Source organism: Dromaius novaehollandiae, chromosome 2, assembly GCF_036370855.1.
Source record: "Dromaius novaehollandiae isolate bDroNov1 chromosome 2, bDroNov1.hap1, whole genome shotgun sequence".
Lineage (NCBI taxonomy): Eukaryota > Metazoa > Chordata > Aves > Casuariiformes > Dromaiidae > Dromaius > Dromaius novaehollandiae.
Genome location: NC_088099.1, coordinates 94,708,506 through 94,716,051, shown reverse-complemented (window position 1 = coordinate 94,716,051; position 7,546 = coordinate 94,708,506).

Here is a 7,546-nt window from a genome sequence, read left to right as displayed (position 1 = left end):
TTGAATCCCCAAGGCAAACTGGAGTTGAATTCACGACAATGCAACATTAGGAAGACAGCTGCTAGAGTCTGGTATCTCTGCTGCAGTGAGTGCTATGAGTAAGAAAAACTCAAACAGAGCTTAGTGGCTCCAGATAGCATGGATAAACTCGGACAGTGAAGTGACGCAAGCTCTAGGCAGCGGTGTTGACAGACAACACGCTTATTTTATCGTGTTTACCCTCTTGCAGCGTGCTCCGAACAGCATGCTCATTCCAGGATCTCTTTTTGCAATATATCACCCGTTTGATAAGAGACGCTCCAGCTTGCCTCCTCGCTCTCCTGCACAACTGTGTTGCATCTTGGTGTGAGTGACCAGACACCAGCATTACCTCTTTTTTTCTCCCCTCCCAGTTTTCCCAGTAGGTCCCGCCTGGGCTGCCCCCAGGGAACTCCCAGCAGCCCCCCTCTCTACTGCTCTAGCTGAAAGGGGGCCTCCATAAATCAGCCAGAAGCGGCTGGGGCTCTGCACAGCGGCACCAGTGTAGTAAATAAGATCTGTCATGGCAGGTGCGCGAGCTACCACCAGTAAAACCCCAGCGAAGCGCTGAACAACGTATCGCCGGCACTTCTCCGCACGGCCCAGTGCTGCATTTGGCTCCTGCCAGTCGCAACACTGGGGGCCCTCCCTGTGCCCTGGTGTTGCACGAGCCACCCACCCACCTGGGCTGCCGCTAGTTGGACCTTCTTGATCTGTGTAGATGGCCGAAACAAGTTGGGGGGGGGGGTGTTATTCTTTATTTTTTCTTATTTCCCCCTGCCACACACACACACACACCGCCTCCTCTTAAAACTCTCTTCGCAGCACTGAAACCCCTGGAGAGGGGCAGCGAGGACCTGCTTTGCGCCCTCATCTCCACCCCGCTTGAGAAGATGGAGGAGAGCCACTCCTCACCCTGGGCCGTGGGCCCAACCAAGGGGCCCCGCATGGGCACCCCACCGCTGTGCTGGGCCCAGGGCAGATGTGACACTTACTGCAGAAGCGCCGCCGCCGGGCCCGCTGTCGCCACAGCTGCGTCCTCACCCAGTTCAGGCAGGGTGCCAGGTCCATGGCCAGCCACGGCGGCGGTGCCGCGAGCCCCCAGCAGTGGCTGCACCTGCGGGCAGCGGCACGGCCTCGCGGGCGGGCTGGGGCCCCGGGGCACCTGCCGGGCCCCAGCGTGGTGAGTGGGCAGCAGCCCCTGGAGATCTGCGCTGCCGAGGCCAGTAGCTGACTGCCAAGGCTCTGTGGCCCCCGTGCTGCTGCCCCATGTTTTATGCATGGCCACCGCGGCGCGTAATTTCATCCGCGCCCGGCACGGCAGCGCTTCGGTGCCTGGGGAAGCGAGCCCTAGGGAAACGCAGCACCCTGCTGCGCTTCCCAGGCCTCTCCATCCTGGGCCGCCGTTTGTGGGGCAGCTGGCAGGGACCGCGGGGCGGGAAGAGCATCAAGGAAAGAGCAAAGCAGTAGGGTGCCGTCCTGAAACGTGTTCAAGTTCCTAATCTCACTCCTATCAGCTTTGCCTCTGCACGTACATTGGTGTTTCTCACCTCAACTAGTCCCTAGGCTGCAAGAAGGAAGCGACCACGCACCCACCCCAGCACAACCGCTATCAGGTAGGAGCAGAGCTAGGAAGCAGCCCCAGTGTGTGTGAGCTCTGTCACCAAGACACAGGCGGCTTCCTCGCTGGTTGGCCCCCCGAAGCCTCTCATGGTCGAACATCCTCTTGTGAGGACAGTGAAGGTTGGCCAGGAGGCTGGCAAGCCATGCCAAATGCACCCCGTGCAACCTGAGAGTGGTGCCTTGCTGCGTTTCAGGTTTCTTCACCCATTTGAGTCTCACAGCAGGGTCAGCACGAGGGCCGTGGCCGATTTTTTTGTGTGATGCAGCAGGGTAAATCTTGCACTCTCATTGCGGCGATAGCTAAAACTCAGCAGACATATTTGATCTTCATTTTAAAGTTTATTGGATTCATCCTGGTCTAGGCTAAAACAGATATTTCAGAACCATATCTGGAATATGGAAAACTCCGAGATGGATCGATACTTGCGACTGAAGCCTGCATTAAAGGCCACGTGCAGCTCATTCACATAGGACTCAGGATGACAATCCCGAACAGTCCAGAAATTAAAAAAAAAAAGAAAAATTCCTGTTGAGGGAAAATATCAAATTTTACAGCCCCCCATTACATTTTCTCACATCAGTCATGTCAGATTATTCATCTGGAGCTGATCAGAAATTAAAACTATGGGTGGTGCAGAAATACTTCCAAAAATATGAAGAATTTGCTTTGACCCTTGAGTCGTTTGTGATAACTTCATTTGAGGCCAGTTGCAGTAATTAGCCACATACTGTGGTGGACAACACTGCTGTGATTAACAGGGAGCAGCTAAGCTAGGTTATTTTCTCCATCACATACTTCTGCTGTTTAAATTGGCACCATTATCTATTTCTGTTTCTGTCAAGAAGAATTCTTCATATTCCGTTTTGGCTCTGCTGAAACCATAACTGTACTAGACTGGGAGGGATTTCTGGGTCAGGAAGTCCAGTCTCCAGCTGTCTTAGGCAATCCCAGCATATAGCCTTTAATGAAGTATACCTCAGAATTTGGCTTCTTGCCCTCTTGCCCATCCCTTACTTGAGGGAGAGGAAATACTGGTTGAGGGGACTTTTTAACTGGGTGAAGATTCACTTTTTGATTAGAATTCAACACAGCTGTGATCTCAGTTTCATGAGTTACTTGCCATGATTCTGATGCACATAATTTACAGCAATAAATGAGATATAACAGCGGGTATGCGTGGGTTGGACATAGGAAATGGATCTGAAATGAGAAAGGTATGACAGCTGTGGTGTATTTCATGCTTAAATAGTGCTTCTAATTGTCTTTTTATAATCATGCAGATAGAATAAATAAGAATAATGCAATAGACTAGCTATATAGTGTTCAATCTTACTTCCTTAAGAAAAATACATTACAGTGACAAATTTATTTGTTTGTGTTGATGATAGATTGTTTTCTTGAGTATTTGAGATTTATCTTAATCTTGCCTCATTTTTTATGCTTTTTTTAAACACAAACTCTCCTAAGCTTAGAATAAGGTATTTGAAGATAAATTTTTGCCTTAGAATAGGCAGAAGGTCATCTTTCCTATATTAGATTGATTCCAAATCATTATTTTTTTCATAATGTTCTGGCTGATTTGCATTCTGTCATCTGGCACCAAAGTGCAAAAGAGAAATTCAGAAAAGCTTAACTGTGCAAATCATTTTCTCCCTCCTCCCCCCACTTCATTTTTCCTCCAACTCATTTTCTGCAAATGAAGGATGAAATGTCACAATCACAAGGCAGGGTATTCGTGTCTTTCTGCATTTTATTTTAAATTCGTATTGGAGAGGAACAGACATTTGGCGACACAGTAGAAATGGAAACCACCAAGCCAGTTCACACTCAGTCATGTTGCTCCTGTAACTCCAATCAGCAAGGAAAACGGAGTATGATGAGGCAACAGCCTTCAGAGATCATCAGGCTTCCAGGGTTTAATGCAACCACACGATCAGATGCACATGTTCTCTCAACATGGTAAGTGAAATAAATGAAGAAATAATTATTTTCTGCTGATTTTGGCCTGCTTGGCCTCACAGGAGGGGAGAACCTGGCCAGCACAAGGTAGCCACATATGCGGCCCAGGGTCACTGCCAGCCCACCTACAAGAGCAGGTGCACCCGCTTGCCACATGTTGGAGAGGAGCCCAAAATGTGGCTGAGATCCTCAGAGCTGCCAAGGTTGGACAACCATGAATTATGCAAAAGGAAGAGGAAGAGGCATAGCAATGTACACTGGCTTTAAAGCAACTGGGGATTCACAGTTCTTCTGAGAGATGCAGCAGGTTCTCAGGAGATCCTTTCCTCAGTAAAGGCCGTAAGTTGGAAAGATGGAGCATCAATAAGCTTTCCTGCTTCTTGGATCTCCAGCATGCTTGCAAGACAGTGCAACTTGTCTGTCCAGCTAGGAAGTAATCTGTCTTCTGTGTTATTGGAAAGGTACTCCAGACACAGCATTTTTTAACTATTTGGTTTCCCAGTAAAGTAAGAGGCCCACTGACTTTTTGCCAATCTATTCAAATCCAATCATAGACCTATTCTAAGCAAGGCTAAACACGTGTGTTAATTCTAGGGTTAATTCTTCTTTTTCCTTACTGATCTGTGTCCATTTGGGAAGATGCAGGACAAAGATAGGAACAAAGATACGCCTTGGTTGAAGGGGGTTCACAGTACATTTCAGCATGTGTTTGGTTAAGTCTCAGTTATCCAAAAAGTCTGATTGTTCAGTGAACAGTTTCAGTAGCAACCCCTAATTCTGCCTGTCTTTGTTTTATAGAATCAGAGGACCACATGATGACTCAGGCTTGAAGGGACCTCCAGGGCTCTCTAGTCCAGCCTCCTGCTCAAAGCGAGTTCAGCTGCGAGATCAGATCAAGCTGCTCAGGGCTTTATGCAATTGGGTCTTGAAAACTTCCAAGGATGGAGACCGCACAGCCTCTCTGGGCTCCTGCTCTACTGCTTGGCTGGCCTCATGGGGAAACAGTTTTCCTTACACTGAGTCAGAAATAATCTTGTTTCAGTTTATGTCTGCTGTCTCCCATCCTCTCCCCATGCAGGACCGTAAAGCAGCTGCTACCAGTTCTTCCTAATCTTCCCTCCTTCAGGCTGAAAAAGTCCAGCTTTCTTTGCCTCTCCTCAAAGAGCAAGTGCTCCAGCCCCTTACCATCTTGGTGGTTGAACTTCACCCAGTTTATCAATGGCTTTCCTGTATTGTGGGCCCCAAAATGGGGTGCAGTATTCTAGGTGTGGTAGAGCTCCCCTCGATCTGCTGGCTGTGCTCCTGTTTGTACAGCCCAGGAAGCTGTGCCCTTTTTCACTGCCAGGACACAGTGCTGGCTCACGCTCAGCTCACTGCCCACCAGCATCCCGCAGGGCCTTTTCTGCAGAGCTGCTCTCCAGCCCATCAGTCCCCAGCCTGATGGCTCTTCCTTCCCAGGTGCAGAGCTTTGCATTTGTCCTTGCTGAATTTCACACAGTTCCCCTCAGCGCATTCCTCCAGCCTGTTAGTGTCCCCCTGAATAGCAGTCCTGCTCTCCAGCATATGGACCGTTTCCCCCAATTTGGTTTTTGTCTAACAACTTGATGACTACACCTTACCTCCTCCAGGTCATGGATAAAGATGTTGAACAGGACAGTCCCAGAACAGACCACTGAGGTATTCCGCTTGTTACTGGCCTCCCTGCAGAGTGTGAACCATTAACCACAAGCCTCTGAGCACAGGCATCCAACAGTCTGCTTGCCTACCCATCCAGACCATGCTGTCCTAACTTGGGTACGAGAGCATAGCGAGAGACTGTGTTGAAGCCTTGCTGAAGTCAGGGTAAATGACACCCAATGTTCTCCCCTGTCCATGAATTCAGTCATTTTATTACAGCAGGCAATTAGGTCAATCCATGCTAATGTACCCAGACATCTTCTCCATCACACGCTCAGAAATGTGTTCAAAGAGGGTTCACTCCATGATTTTCCCAGGGATCAAAGTGAGGCTGACTGGCCTGCAGTTCCCTAGATTGTCCTTTTGGCCTTTTGGAAGATCTGTCTTTCTGCACTCATCAGGGACCTCCTCTGATCTATATGACCTTTGGTCTTGGGTTTTGGTTTTCCGGTTTGGAAACCAAAGCCTTACCTTCTAAATTGTTAAGAGTTCCCAATCTTTCCTGCTGGATTTGAAACCACTCATGAAAATCAGGCACAAGGTGCTACACTTTAAACATCAAAAAATCATTGGGAGCTTTAAGAAGAAAAAAGATTGAAATTCCCTGATGTGTATCATATTTAAAAACTTCTTACTCAAACACAGCCATGTTTATCCAAATGAATGTTGTGTCTTCTGTTCCATTTGCATTGAACTCTTCTCACAGCTTGTCAAAATACATTCCTGTTCTCCAGCTTTGTTCTGCTCCCAGTAGCTTCTAGTACCAGGAAGTTATTCAGTGAATGGGAGCTAGGAATACTTCTGAGAGCAGTGGCAGAAATGTGGGTATCTGCAAGTACCTCTATAGCACCACTCTTGCAACCAGGATGGCCACAAGTGGCACAATTCACTTTCTATTGAAGGTAAGGATTAAACTCTCTCTGAAATCAATGGAAGTAAGATCAAGCCTCATAAACATGTTTACACATTTATGCCAGGGATGTGAGGAACTGCAGATGAATGTCCTAATTTACTTCTGTCCTGGAGTACAGATTTAACCCTGGGAAGCAGAAAAGAGACGTCTTAATTCAGCAAGAGATTACTCTGTTTGATGAGGTGGTTTACTCTGTATATGATTTCTTAATGGATTTGAAATCCTTCCTTTTGGCTTGTCCTGCAGTAGTTAGCTTCTTAGAAACTCATTCCCTGTCACTTGGAAGAATTTCCCAACTGTTCTTAAGCATTTCAAAACTCCTCTCCCAGATCCAGCAGCTGAACAATACTGACTCCACTACCACAGAAGAAGTGGGTCCTGCATAATTTTCTACTTCTTGCATCTCCTGCTGTGTGTATGTATTGTCTCTCTCCATTTTGAACCTTGACAGGCTGAGGAACAATCTTCCTGCTTTTCCCTCAGCAGACACCCTATAACCCTCACTGTTTTCTTCTGCATCTGTTTTTCTACGGGCTACTGATCTTCCTCTAGAAAGAGAGACATCATGTAAATAATGACAGCCATGAGTTGGTCTCTCGAGACCTGATGTCTGACTTTACTAGCTTTCCCCCTAACACACTGTTGACTAACAAACATGATTAGTGAATCTGTTCCCTCAGCAGAATGGGTTTGTTGCATGGCTGTGACCCCCACTTCTGTTAGAGGCTTTGAGATGAATGACCATTTTTCAGGTTGGCAAAACACAAGCCTGCTAAATGTCAAACAGTTGTACTTTGTCATGTCAGAAGTCCATTTTGATGTACTGAGTAGTTCAATCTTATTTAATACTTTAAAGCAGTTAATAAGGTAGAGCAATGTTGGTGGATGTCAGGGGCACACAGTGCACTCAGTGTTTGAGTAAAACTAGTGCATGGAGGAGAATTTCCACTTAAGCTACTTATTCTGTGTGCTTCAGGGCAATGATTCAGTTAGTTAAATCACTGAGTAACAGGGCTTAAAAATTCCGTATGGAAAAAGATCGGCTTTAATGGCTCAGAGTACAAACCTGGTCACTCAGCTCTCACACTACAGCTGAGTTTCCTTGTCCTGTGCTGTTCTTGTGCCACCTACCGACCTGTTCCTTTAATTTTTAATTCATTGTTTCCCTAAATGGAACATTTTTCAGTTTATTTCTAAATGCAAATATTTGGTGTTGCATTTTGCCCAAGTAATTAATAGCTAGTTAATACAGTCAATCTTCATGTTCTGATAATATGCTTTAGAGCTGAACCACCCTATCCTTCACTGGCTGACTCAGTACAAGGAGAAAAGGGATGGGACAGTCTGCGTTATCC